The sequence below is a fragment of the Dendrobates tinctorius genome, unplaced genomic scaffold, assembly GCF_039654945.1.
Source record: "Dendrobates tinctorius isolate UK_male_01 unplaced genomic scaffold, ASM3965494v1 ptg000172l, whole genome shotgun sequence".
Classification (NCBI taxonomy): domain Eukaryota; kingdom Metazoa; phylum Chordata; class Amphibia; order Anura; family Dendrobatidae; genus Dendrobates; species Dendrobates tinctorius.
This window is the reverse complement of record NW_027361839.1, coordinates 4,616,548-4,631,202: the sequence shown is the minus strand read 5'-3', so window position 1 is coordinate 4,631,202 and position 14,655 is coordinate 4,616,548. Positions and strand designations below refer to the sequence as shown.

General features: G+C 47.1%; 1 protein-coding gene across 1 annotated transcript in view; it reads right to left on the bottom strand.

Annotated features, from left to right (window-relative positions):
- CASQ2 (calsequestrin 2) overlaps positions 1–14,655 on the bottom strand; it is a 126,230-nt gene that overhangs the window by 65,242 nt on the left and 46,333 nt on the right. The window lies entirely within an intron of this gene.

The following is a 14,655-nucleotide window of genomic DNA, read 5'->3' as shown; positions in this document are numbered from 1 at the left end:
CTGCCGAAACGACATGACCCAGATACTCAATCTGAGAGCGAAATAGGTGACATTTCTGAGGCTTCACCTTCAACCCGTACTTTTGCAGCCGGCTGAGTACCTGTCCCAACCGCTTCAGGTGGTCCTCGAAGGAGGCGGCATAGACGATGATGTCGTCCAGGTAGATCAACGTGGCCTCAAAATTGAGATCCCCTAGACATCGCTCCATCAATCGCTGAAATGTCCCGGGGGCGTTGGCCAGCCCGAATGGCATTCGATTAAACTCAAACAGTCCCATGGGCACTATGAACGCCGTCTTAGCTCTGTCCTCTTCTGACATAGGCACCTGCCAGTACCCACTGGCCAAGTCCAGGGTCGAAAAATATGTTGCTTTACCCAATGCAGACAGAGATTCTTCTATGTGGGTATGAGTCTTTAATAGTGCAAGCATTCAATTTACGATAATCCACACAGAATCGTAGTGTACCATCTTTCTTCCGAACCAACACGATGGGGGCCGCCCAAGGGCTTTGACTTTCCCGTATCACCCCTTTTTGTAGCATCTGAGCCAGCAAAGTTTTCACCTCCTGATAGAGTTGTGGCGGGATCTGTCGATATCGTTCTCGGATAGGGGCCGCTCCTGCTGTGGGGATCTCATGAGTGATGGCGGTGGTACACCCAAAGTCGTCCTCATGACTAGCAAATACTTCATGGTACTGTCCCAGCAATGCTTTTACTTGTGAAAGTTGGGCCGCAGTTAGTCCAGAAAGCTCGGCCCGCATCTGCTCCAAAATATTTCGGCCCTTCTCTTGTGTCGAGACTTCGTGGGCCTGTAGGGTTCGTATTGTTACCTCCCCGGGATCCTCGGGGTGTACTCGTAATTGAACCGCAGCAGCGGGCAGCACTTCTTCTAGAGGCTTTACTAGTTTGGCCAGTACAGTCCGTGCTTTCAGAATGATATCTCGGTCTTCAAGGTTAACGCAGCGGACCAGGGCGGTTCCTTTTCGCACCGTAGCGAGGGAACGGGCCACCAGTATGCCAGGAGGTAAGTGCTCTGAGTGACACGGCTCCACCTGCACCTCTACGCCTTCCAAAGGTATCGGGGCCCGAATTGGCAGGGCCACCACTGTCTGTCCAGGAGGCAGCACAAGCAGGGGTGCCGCTGTTGCGATGACCTTGCCCAGAGCCTCACCCTCCTGGCAGTCCCGATGCACCCGCGCACCTCGCACCAGCTGCTGGAATACCTGTCCCTGAGCTGTGCGAGAACCCCACTGCTTCAGTGTCCTTTGTGTGGGATCATTAAGCAACAGGTTACCAAACTCTTTTAAAATATTCATGCCTAGGGTGACGGGGTGTCGTTGATCAGCTTCTCCTTGAGTCAGCACCACCCCTCTGCGGCCGAGGGGTTTACCGCACAACGTCACCTGCACCCACACTACCCCGGCAACCGGAACCGGCAGTTGGTTGGCGGCTACTAGTCTAATCATGGGCCCCCACTGAGGCCTTGCTGCCTCCGGAAAGTTTTGTTGAAAGTACGCTGCGGGCATAGTGGTTACTTGTGACCCCGTGTCCACCAGACACCGGACGGCCCGGCCCTCTACTTCTGCCCAAACTTCAGGACACTTTGCTACCAAATCTTCGGGACTTCCACCACCCCTAGTTGTGGTTTTCGGCTCCGAGCGGCGTCCCCCCAGCCCGGAGCCCTTTAGTTTAATGGCCGCCGGGGTGGGTATCTCCCACGCCGCGGACACTCTCGGGCGAAGTGGCCTGGTTCTCCACACTCATAACACCGGGCCGGTAGAGATTGACCACCTCGCGGAGAGCGTGACCCCCAGGGACCGGGATTAGCACTGGGTCGTCCAGTCTCCGGTTCGGTTCTTCTCTTTACTTCAGCCAACTCGCTCTTTATATTTTTCAATTCACGCTTCATCTCCTCCACCCATTGAGGTTCCTCAACTGTGTTCGAGGAGGCCTCCACACCTCGGACCTTCCCCACGGGGACCGCCATCCCCTGCTCTTGCTCCTGAACCCGTGCCTGACTTCCCACTTCTGAAAAGTCGATTTGGGGATTCATTCTGATCCGTTCCCTTAAAGCCTGCTTTATCAGTGGATCTCGCAGTCCAGTCACCAGTAGGTCACGTAGGGTTATGTCAACAGGTCCTACCCCTACCCCATCTTTTCTTTCAATAGCCGTATGCAACTCTTGGAGTACATTCATATACTGAGTAATCGTCTCCCCCTCTGCCTGCATCCGGCTAAACAGTCGGGTCCTTAACTCTCCCACATTAGTGGGATCCCCGTGGGTCTGTTCCACTATCTGCAACACCTTTTCAAAAGTGTTGCGGTGCCCCGGGGGTTTCAACATCACTGACCTCCGCACCTCCCCGTCTAGGGCCATGAGTGCCACTTCAGCTTCCAGGTCAGGGGTCATTGGGTGCATCCGAAAAAGCCCCCTCATCTGCTCTGTCCAGCTCCATAGCATAGTATTTGAGCCAGAGAATCTAGGCAGGTTGTTCAACATGGCCCCCAATGAGATGCTGGTACGGGGACCCTCATTATTTACAGAGCTTACAGCTCCCCCATGTTCGGGGCTACCACTGTCCGCGCTCGGAGACTGCATCCTGCCGACTACGCCAAGTGTAGGGTTCGAGCAGGCTCACAGGATGCAGTGACGAGACACGAGACTGAATGTGGGGTGAAATAAACTTTTGTAAGTTTTAAAGCCGCAAGGGCTAAAACTGCTTAAATCAGACAAAAGGGGAAACACTTATTTGTCCTCGCAGGGACTCGTAAAACAACATTAAAAAAACAAAAAGGGTCCTTATTTTCTCTATAATACACTTAGCCTTCCGGGCGTCGCTCGAGTTCACGACCACTCAGGGGTTGCAGATGTGGCTGCCTTGTAATCCACGACTTCCCGGAAGGACTTGTGCTTGTCCAGCCCCGAAGAGACCAGAACGATGGGGCGCAGCAGGCCCTTAAGAAACTGGACGGTGGGGCGCAACGGGCCCTGTAGTAACCGGAACGATGGGGCACAACAGGCCCTGAAGAAACCGGAACGATGGGGCACAACAGGCCCTGAAGAAACTGGGCGGTGGGGCGCAACGGGCCCTGAAGAAATGGGGTCGGTGGGGCACAACGGGCCCTGAAGAAGCTGGCACGGTGGGGCACAACAAGCCCTGAAGAAATGGGGTCGGTGGGGCACAACGGGCCCTGAAGAAGCTGGCACGGTGGGGCACAACAGGCCCTGAAGAAGTGGGGTCGGTGGGGCACAACGGGCCCTGAAGAAACTGTTCAGGGGGTCAATCTCCCAGGCGTCCGTTTAGAGGCGCTCGTTCCCCAGCCAGGTCATGACGCAGTTTCAAAAAAAGACATAAACGTTAACAAATTCTGCTCAGTGTCCCCTCAGTAACCGGGACGGGCTCTGCGGCCGCCTATAGCGAGGTGACGTCCCCTGAGGTCGGTGATGACGGGGCCGCGGCTGTGGGAGAAGACGGGGGGGCAGTGTCCTGGCCACTGTACCGGATTGCTGTGTCGTCGCAGCGGTCGCCTGAGATCCCGGTCCTGTCACACCACGGAGGGAATCAGCGGCCGTCACTTTATCTGAATCTTTGCGGGGGGAAACTCCCGGGGAGAGTCTCTTACGCGTCAACCTTCGGTAAGTCTCAAATTTCCCTTTTTCAATCTCCTGCCTGTCTCTCTTTTCCACACCGTCAGTTGCCACAGTCCTCTCTCTGCCGCACGGCTTCCTCTCTCCTGTCAGGCTCTCTGCCAACTGCCACCTCAGCGCGTCCCCTGCTCCTTTTACCCTCGCCCCGCCCCCTGTTGCCCTGACAACTTCAGTCGCATGTCTCCCTTTGTAATCCCCCTGATGTGGTTTCTTCAACAACCCTGATGGCGGTCCCCCTGGTTCTAGCCCAATCACTGTATGGGGGTCCTCCTCCCCACATACAGACTGCAATAATCACTGTTTTCTTGGGGAAAACCACTCTTAAGATTGTCTACAGGCATTGATACTCCTGCATGCGTTCGTCCCTTTCCAGGGGGCAAGCATCTGGCAAAATGTACTCTTGTACCGTGGATCTAACAGAGTGGCAACTGAGTAGTCAGCATTATGTCTAATCCTAACAATACAGGCATCATTTTGCAAATAGTGCAGCGAGATGGTGCTCATGTGTCGGGCATTTCCATGAGGTCCAAATCCATGATATGTTGATGGCAGGGTAACACTCAAAGTTGCTTCCTCAGTCCCCTCCCACCAGCCATGGACAACAGAGAAGGGATCATTATCCTCTTCATCTCCTGACTGTTGAGTGCCCATCGCCTCTTCCTCCTCGTCCTCCTCCATTTGTTCCTCGGCTCCTGCACCTTCACTAACCATTTGTCTGGTACCATGATCCCCTCTCGAATGCTGTAATGCACCCACCTGTGCGACGACAGTCTGGAACTTAGAGATATTGTTATCCCTCCCGCATCCTCCTCTGCTTCCACCTCTTCCTCTGAGACCACCACCTCCTCCCACAGATTATTCAAAGTGTGCTTCAGCATGTAGATGACCGGAATGAATGCAATTTCGAAACTGTGCAGATGTCCTTCATCTGTACCCACTCCGCAAGAGTGATTTGCACCATATCCATACTGCATTGGCCCAGCCTATGCAAATGTATATACTGCACCAGAGCCCGTTGCTGCTGCCACAGTCCCTGCAACATGAGCAGAGTGGAATTCCACTGTGTCGGCATAGTGTAAATCAAATGGTTAACCAGTAGGCCGAAAGACCTCTGTAGCTATGCAAGTCAATGACCTGCAGGGTGAAAACAGCAGAAGTGAATACACAGCGATTATGCTTTCTGCAGCAGTGCAGCCAGACCCAGATAGTGGTGGAGAAATTGCTGTACCACCAGGTTGAGGACATGAGCCATGCAAGGCATGTGTGTGTGAGGTTGCCCCGATGTAGGGTCACCACCAGGTTCAAACTGTTGTCGCACACGCCTTTCCGTGGCTTCAGATTCAGTGGAGACAACCATTGCTCAAACTCTGCCTGGATAGCTGTCCACAACTCTTGAGCTGTTACTCCGGTTTCCAAGGCATATACATGTAAACACTGCCTGATTGCGGTGAGCCATGGCTGCGCAGTTCGGAGGTAGGGATATCCTCTCTGCAGTGTTGGAAAGTGTCTCCTTAAAGGAGATGTTGAGGCCGCAGGTGGAGGCCCTAGAGGAGATGGAGGAGTTAGAAAAAGTGGAGGAAGTGTTCGATATAGAGGTTTGTGCTGCAAGACTTGTGAAGTAGCCCCTTGACCGCCTGCCCTCACAGCCTGCAGAGACATCCAGTGTCCAGTCAGCAAGATATAACGCTTTTGCCCATGTTTTCTCATCCAGGTGTCAGTAGTGAAATGCACCCTGGCAGACATAGATTTTTTCAAGGAACGGGTGATGTTGTCTGGGACATGGTGGCTGCAGTGCTGAGAGAGGGTGAGTACGGTGAACTGGACAAACTGCTGGACTATGAGTAAGGTGGAGGAGAAGATGTTATGGTGGATTGAGAAAGATGTGGTGGGCTCGATGAAGCAAAAACAGCAGGTCATCTCCGCTTCCGTAACAGCTGTTGGGCTCTCACACACCCCGTCTTTAACGGGTAAACAAAGTGGAAGTTCTGTGGCCGCAGACCTGTGTGAGAACACATGGCATAGTGATGGAGGAGGAAGAAGAAGCAGATGTGTTGATGGGACATCCAGTGGTTGGCGAGGCTCGCTAGTCAGCATTTTAGCGCAGTGAGATTCCCAGACTAACGCATGTTGATCACACATGTGCCGCTTCTTGCATGTAGTAGTCGAATTATTGCAATTTTTTACTTTACCAAGTCATTTTTTTTGCAAAGTTGTCAGATAACATGAGTTTGGTCATCCTTTACGGTGTCACAAAAAGCCCAGACTAGGCAACACTTACCGCCACTGCGCACTGCAGACTCGGGTGCTGGCCACAGTCACAGTTGTTGCTGAGGTCATGGTTGCATCACTATGTATCATTACGGCAAACCGTAACCTAACCTTCTCGTCTTTCTCCTTCTCCACCTCTTCTGCTGAGCTACTCAGCTGTGTGCCTCTGGGTTCACACCAAGTGGGATCTACAACCTCATCATCATCCTCTCTATTCTCCAACTCCTTGCCCCGATAGTGACCCTCTTCCATTTTCTGCCGTGATAGCATAGTACAGTCCACGTGCGCCTCAGGTATCTGAGTCTCATCAGGATCATCTCCATCCCTGGGGGTGAACGTCTGGGGATGAGGGTCTGGATTCTGCTCTGACCCTACTTTGTCCGACCCAGATTGAATAGGAAAAAATTTTGCGCATCAGTGCAAATTCTTTCCTCCTCTGGATTCTGTGAATCTTCGGAGCAGACCTCTGATGCCCATATAATCGAATGTGTGAACAGCTCTGCAGAATGGCCCATCTATGGTTCCCCACAGTCAGGGTGGTTGAAAAGTTGTGACACAGGGGGAAACAAGGCTGATTGGGGTGTCACCTCTGAGGATTGTACTGTGTGTGATGTTAAGGAGGAGGAGAGGCCACTTGATGCAGCGCTTGCCATCCACTGGAGCACATGCTCTTTCTGAGCCTCATCTACAAGGTGTACCGCTGTGCGGCTGCCAAAGAATGGGAGTCGAGTAGCCCGTCCAGTAACAGATGTTGTCAGTGGTCTTTGGATAGGACGCAACGGTGTTTGTTCAGTTGAGCTTTCAGTAATATTATCACCTAACTCACGTACACGTCGAACGCCAAGACTATTTCACCTTCCACCATGACCTCGCTTTTTCACACTCATGTTGTATGTACCTTTCCCCTCTTTTAACTAACTGTTTCACAACCTTAGGCCCACCGCTGTCAGTCACCTGTTACTAAATGAACAATCACTATTTATTTTCTGAGATAGTGTGCCTGAACCCCAATATTAGCCCTAACAATTTTGATTAGCAAATGGGGCCTGGTGCCAGTACCCCAATATTAGCCCTAAAAATTTTGATAAGGAAATGGGGCCTGGTGCCAGTACCCCAATATTAGCCTTAAAAAATTTTATTAGCAAATGGGGCCTCCTGACTGCACCCCAATATTAAATATTGATGTCTAATATTCATTGATAAAATATTGGTTAGTTATTCTTTGGTATTTCTTTTCAATATAGGAATTTGCATCCCATTATTAGCCCCAGTAATATTGATTAGCAAATGAGTCCTCCTGCCTGCACCCCAATATTAGCCCTAACAATTTTGATTAGCAAATGGGGCCTGGTGCCTGCACCCCAATATTAGCACTAATGATTTTGGTTAGCAAATGGGGTCTCCTGACTGCACCCCAATATTAGCCCTAACAATTTTGATTAGTACATGCGATCTCCTGAGTCCTGACTGCAACACGGTATTGGCCCAAACTATTTGGATTAGGAAATGTGGACTCCTGCCTGCACACCAATATTAACCTAAACAATTTTAATTTTTAAAAGTGACGTCTTGAGTCCTGACTGCAACACCGTATTAGCCCAAATAATTTGGATTAGGAAATGTGGACTCCTGCCTGCACAACACTATTAACACAAGCTAGTTTGATGCGGAAGGTCCATGTCACACAGGACAGGATCCTATCTAACTATATGACAACTTGCAGCACTATCAGGAGCAGCCTCACTGCGCTATTACACTGAGAAAATGGTGCCAGCAAAATAACTTTCCGATTTTTGTATGGAGAGAGACATGTGACTTTGGGAGAAAATGTCAGAACTTCTTGTGTCATGACGTTGTGGATGGTTTCTGCGCCTTGATTGGCGGCTGGAATGTACACACATTAAGTTATTACAGAAAAAAATTACGCTCTGCGGATTCTCTGACCTAAACACATCACCTCCCCTCATAACACACGTCCCCTCATCCTCCTGCTCATCTTACAGCAGCACTATCCTAGAATAAGTCCTAACAAAAGCATTAGTGGAAACGCGACTATTTACCAAACTGTGACCGACTTTTGCCGACTTTGAGGAAAATACTCGTGAAAGTGAACATGAATCCGTATTTGGAAGTCGCCTTGCTACACTTGTAAGGAGAGCTTTAAACTAGAACAACATGGGAAGGGAAGCAAAAGACCAGAAAAAGCCATACACCTGACAAATGCTATTGAGAACTCTGCTATTAGAAGTGGAAAGGAAGAACAAAGACGAAAGAATCTAATTAATAAAAATATTGGAGAAAGAGAAACCAATCACAAACTAAAATGTTTCTATACTAATGCACAAAGCATGGGCAACAAACAAGGAGAATTGGAACTACTAACACAGGAAAAGAAATATGATGTCATTGGAATCACTGAAACTTGGTGGGACAATACACATGATTGGAATACAAGACTAGAAGGATACAACTTATTTGCAAAAAACAGACTTGATAAACGAGGAGGAGGTGTCGCATTGTATGTTAGAAACGCGTATATCTGCACAGAGATTGAAGCTTCAGAGACTGGGAGTTCTGTGGAAACTGTTTGGGTAAGAATACAAGGACAGAACAATGGAAAGGACACCATTGTAGGCATTTACTACAGGCCGCCTGTGCAAGCTGAAGCTATGGATGAACTCTTTATGAATCAAATGGCCAAGTTCTCCAAAAAATATGACATAGTTGTCATGGGAGATTTCAACTATCCAGACATTTGTTGGGAATCTCTCTCAGGCAAAACTAACAGGTCAAGGAAATTCTTATCCTCTCTTGCTGACAACTTTATCTTCCAAAAGGTAGAGGAGAAAACAAGGGGAACTGCTACCTTGGATCTAATCCTTATAAACAGGGAGGAAATGGTTGAGGAGGTAAAAGTGGCTGGGACCCTAGGAGGTAGCGACCATGCTATTTTAGAATTTTGGATAACTAGAGGCGGAAGACCTGTGAAGACTCAGACGTCAAGGTTAGATTTCAGAAAGGCAGATTTTAAGGGATTCAGAAAGAGAATTGGAGGGATCCAATGGCTGGATATCCTTAAAGACAAAAATGTCCAGGAAGGATGGGAAATCTTGAAAAATGAAATTCTCAAAGCACAGTTGTTAACAATTCCGAAAAGAGGGAAGAATAGGAAGCAGTTAAGGAAACCAGGATGGATGAACACAGAACTTAAGCACATGCTAAAAAGGAAGAAAAAAATGTTTATAAAATGGAAAGAGGGAGGCATATCTAAAGAAGAATATAATGCTGTCTGCAGAACCTGCAGGGCACAAATCAGATTAGCTAAAGCTGAAAATGAATTGAGGCTTGCAAGAGATGTCAAAAGCAATAATAAAGGATTTTGGGGATATGTCAAAAGTAAAAGAAAAGTCAAAGATGCTATAGGATTTTTACAGGATGAAAATGATGAAATGGTAAGACAGGATGTTGAGAAGGCTGAACTTTTAAATTCCTATTTTGCATCTGTTTTCTCTCAGAAAGGAAATGTAACATCAACTGTTATTCACTGTCCTATTAAGGGAATAGAAGAATCCAGGATATCTATAAACAGAAAGATAGTGAGGAAACACTTAGCTAGCCTAAATGAATTCAAGTCTCCAGGTCCAGATGAATTACACCCCAGAGTACTGAAGGAGATAGCAGAAGAAATTTTTGAACCCCTCTCTATAATCTTTGAAAATTCTTGGAGAACAGGAGAAGTGCCAGAAGACTGGAGAAGAGCAAATGTTGTTCCTATCTTCAAAAAGGGGAAGAAGGTGGACCCAGGTAACTATAGGCCGGTGAGTCTGACTTCTATACCAGGAAAGATCTTTGAACAAATTATTAAACAACATGTATGTCAATACCTGGATAAGAATGAAGTGATTAAACAGAGTCAGCATGGGTTTGTAACTAATAAGTCATGTCAGACTAACTTAATTTCCTTCTATGACGGTATCACTGATTGGGTGGATCAAGGAAATGCTGTAGATATAGTATATCTTGACTTCAGCAAAGCATTTGACAAAGTCTCTCATACAATCCTTATTGAAAAAATGACTAAGTATGGAATGGACAAGGCAACTGTTAGGTGGATTCATAACTGGCTTAGTGATCGGACCCAAAGAGTGGTCGTAAATGGCTGCACATCCAGTTGGAAGAATGTCTCAAGTGGGGTACCACAGGGCTCTGTCCTGGGCCCTGTATTGTTCAACATCTTTATCAACGATTTAGATGAAGGAATTGAGGGTAAACTGATTAAATTTGCTGATGACACAAAGCTAGGAGGGATAGCTAATACTAGAGAAGAGAGAGAGAGGATTCAAAAAGATTTAAATAAACTGGAGAAGTGGGCAGCAACTAACAGAATGGTTTTTAACAGGGAGAAATGCAAAGTACTACATCTGGGCAATAAAAATGGAAAAAGCATATATAGAATGGGAGGAATAGGGCTAAGTGACAGCACATGTGAAAAAGACTTGGGTATACTAATAGATCACAGACTGAATATGAGTCAACAGTGTGATGCAGCAGCAAAAAAGGCAAATGCAATTCTAGGATGTATTAACAGAAGCATACAGTCTAGATCACGTGAAGTCATTATTTCCCTCTACTCCTCTTTGGTCAGACCTCATCTGGAATATTGTGTCCAGTTTTGGGCACCACATTTTAAAAAAGACATCAACAAACTGGAGCAAGTTCAGAAAAGAGCGACCAGAATGGTGACCGGTCTGCAAACCCTGTCTTATGAGGAAAGGTTGCAGGATTTGGGAATGTTTAGTTTGCAAAAGAGAAGACTGAGAGGAGACTTAATAGCTGTCTACAAATATCTAAAGGGCTGTCACATTGTAGAAGGATCAACTTTATTCTCATTTGCACAAGGAAAGACTAGAAGCAATGGGATGAAACTGAATGGGAGGAGACACAGATTAGATATTAGAAAAAACTTTTTGACAGTTAGAGTGATCAATGAGTGGAACAGGCTGCCACGAGAAGTGGTGAGTTCTCCTTCAATGGAAGTATTCAAACAGAGGATGGACAGACATCTGACTGGGATGATTTAGCGAATCCTGCTTTGAGCAGGGGGTTGGACCAGATGGCCCAGGAGGTCCCTTCCAACTCTACGATTCTATGATTCTATGATTCTATGAATGTGCCATGTTCGTGCTGAATTTGAGATTGATGAACGTTTTACCAACCAGTTCCCTCATCTCTAGTATCAACTCCTTTTATTCACAGATTCTCAGGGCGTTGTATGTGCTGCCCATAGATCTTAACAGCTCATGTACATATGGAAAAAAAATGTGGCTTGTTCTGGATTTAGACATCAGATCGCAGATATCAAAGTATCATTGTATTCATGACTTATGTGTCACGCACACATGAAGGGACAAGGGGAAGGAATCCCAGACACTAGGTAAAGGGTGAGTTAAGACCCCTAGGCAGATCTGATAACACCCTACCTGCCCCACCGTCCCTAAATTGGTTCCTCACCAATCGCCAAGTAGGAACCTAAGTCCTGTATCTCCCTACAGCTAGGCTCTGGATAGGGAGCAGGAGGGGATGAGCACTGGTCAGTCCCTACTGGAAACTAAAGGCATAAAGGTAGACAGACAAGGGGAATGAACTTATCTTTTGCACTCAGAGAGGTTACACCAAACGTCCTCCAGCGGCTCCAGAGAGGAAGTTAGTTGACTACTATTGCTCCAAGTCTTCCCAAGGGAAAATGTGAATATTACCGGCGACTCTCTGCAGCAGACTGGGGATATATAAACCCCCAGGTCCAGGTGTGTCAACTAGAGCCAGAGGGAGGTTGCGGCTGGGTTCAACAGTCAGAGGGATTAATGAGGCATTTGTAATTCCAAAACGCGTCCTTCTTCATCCAGATGCAGAGCGACAGTCTGTAGCATCTGACGCACCCGTGACACTATATACCTATATAGATGGCACAGGAGGGATGATCCTACTGACAGATTCCATATCAACTCGAGCAACATTGGAGTTTCCAACAAGACAATGATCCCAGCACCTAAACATTCATTATGGTTTGGATTGAGTAGTTCTGGCACATTCTACTGCAACCATTATTGTCGCTGACTTGAACCACATGGAAAAATATTTGATGAGATGCAAAGAATTCGGCTGCAACAACTCAAGAATATTATTGACCTGGAGGCCATCACCCATGAAGACTTGGTTGAGATTCCTCAGGAACATGTCCAGAAGCCAATGACTGGCTATGTATAACGTGTGCAGCAGGTTATAACAGCCAGAGGAAATGTTTTGTATACTGAAGATGCTGCTCACGAAGGGGTAAATAACGCTGAGATTTCGCGTGTAGGTAAAAGTGGCGTTTTGTTATGAATTCATTCTAGTTTCATTAGTTTATTGCAAAAGGCAGAGAGATTTCAGTAATAAACTGAATTTACAATGGAAGGATAATCCCGATAGCAGCCATAACTGGAGTACTGACTCGGAGTGCATGCAGCCCCCGCTGAAAACTATCCTCTTAGACATGGGGGTGCCCCTGTGCCTGTTGTGTTTGGAAAATGAAAGAATCTGACTCTTGCAGGAACCGAGTGGACAGGCTGAGAACAGAGGTGATCCCCATCCCTCCTCTATATTAGGCGACTCTTAGAGATATAACGCATAACATGGAGACCACAGCAGTGAGCAGCACTGTGTCTACCAGAATGAGACCCTACAGAACATAGCAGTGGTCACAGTGCAAAGATAGACAGCCCTCTGTTACTCACCTGTCCCGGCTCCAGCGCCGGGCATTGCTTCTTCCTTTCCTTATGACCAGCTTCTTCTCTGCTAGACTGCGCCAAGTTATTATGATAACCAGCATGCGCATCTCATCTCATCATCCAAGGACCAGCTCAGGCACCTGCGTGTGTCCTGAGTATTCAGGCAGTAAGGCAAGCTGCTACGACATGCCACCTAGCCTGTCCAGTTACATCCAGGTGATTGTCGTCTTTTCACAGCTGTTCCTGGTGCTGTCCGCATATCACGTCCACGCACGGGTACGTCCGGCGGACGGCACAACGTATAGGTCAACCTTGATCAATCATAGAAGCACTTGCACTTCACTATACTGAGGTCTATTCAAGTTTCTGCATTTATTGTCTTTTTCTTGCATTTATTATAGATGGGTTATATCTATCTATCTATATACTGTGTGTGTGTATACATATATATTATAATAACTGTCCATTTCCTAGGGTGCTACTTTTTCAGGGTTTATACAATGTGCTATGATCTGTTGGCTACTTTTAGAAATACCTGCTTATTTTATAATTGTATTGCGTTTTATCTAAATTTTTTCAGATTAAAGATAAAAAAAAAAAATGTAATTCCTATGATATGTGCCTTCTTGTTGTGAGGCTAATCCTCCCGGTAGTGTTGCTATTTGATGTTTCGAAGGTTTATATATGTACAGTGGGTAAAATAAGTATTTGATCCGCTGCCGATTCCGCAGTTTTCCCCCTACACAGAATGGAGAGGTCTGTAATTGTTATCGTAGGTGACTTCACCTGTGAGAGACAGATTCTAACGTTAAAATCCCGGAGGTCACACTGTAGGGTTGTTACATCAGTAAATTACATTTTATTGTATGAAATAAGTATCTGATCACCGACCAACCAGCGAGAATCCTGCTCTCACAGACCTGATAGTGTTTCTGTAAGAAGCCTCCTACTCCGCACTCATTACCTGAATAAAAGACACCTGTCCACACTCTATCACAGTCCAACCTCTCCACCATGGCCAAGACCAAAGAACTGTTTAAGGATACCAGGGACAAAATTGTAGCCCTGCACAAGGCTGGGATGGGCTACAGCATAATAGGTAAGCAGCTGGTGAGAAGGCGACAACTGTTGGCACAATTATTAGAAAATGGAAGAAACAGAAGATGACTGTAAAGATCTCACCTCAAGGGGTGAGGATGATTCTGAGAAAGGTCAGGAATCAGCCCAGAACTACACGGGAGGACCTGGTCAATGACCTGAAGAGAGCCGAGACCACAGACTCAAGCATTACTGTTAGTAACACACTACACCTTCATGGATTAATATCCTGAAGGGCATGCAATGTCCCCCTGCTCACACCAGCACATGTCTAGGCCCATTTGAAGTTCACCAATGACCATCTGGATGATCCCGATGAGACATGGGGGAAGGTCTTGTGGTCAGAGACCAAAATAGATCTTTTTGGTATCATCTCCACTCACTGTGTTTGGAGGAAGAAGGATGAGTACAACCTCAAGAACACCATCCCCACCATGAAGCATAGTGGTGGAAACATCATACTTTGGCGGTGCTTTTCTGCAAAGGGGAAAGGACAACTGCACTGTATTGAAGGGAGGATGGATGGAGTCATATATTGCGAGATTTTGGCCAACAACATCTTTCCCTCAGTAAGAGCATTGAAGATGGGTTGTGCCTGGGTCTTCCAACATGACCATGACCCGAAACACACAGCCAGGGCAACTAAGAAATGACGCCGTAAGAAGCATTTCAAGGTCCAAAAGTGTCCTAGCCAGTCTCCAGACCTGAACCCAAAAGAAAATCTCAGGAGGGATCTGAAACTCAATGTTGTCCAGCGACCGCTCCAAAACCTGAAAGACTTGGGGAAGATCTGTATGGAGGAGGGGGCCAAAATCCCTGCTGCAGTGTGTGCAACCTGGTCAAGAACCACAGGAAAAGTCTGACCTCTGTAAT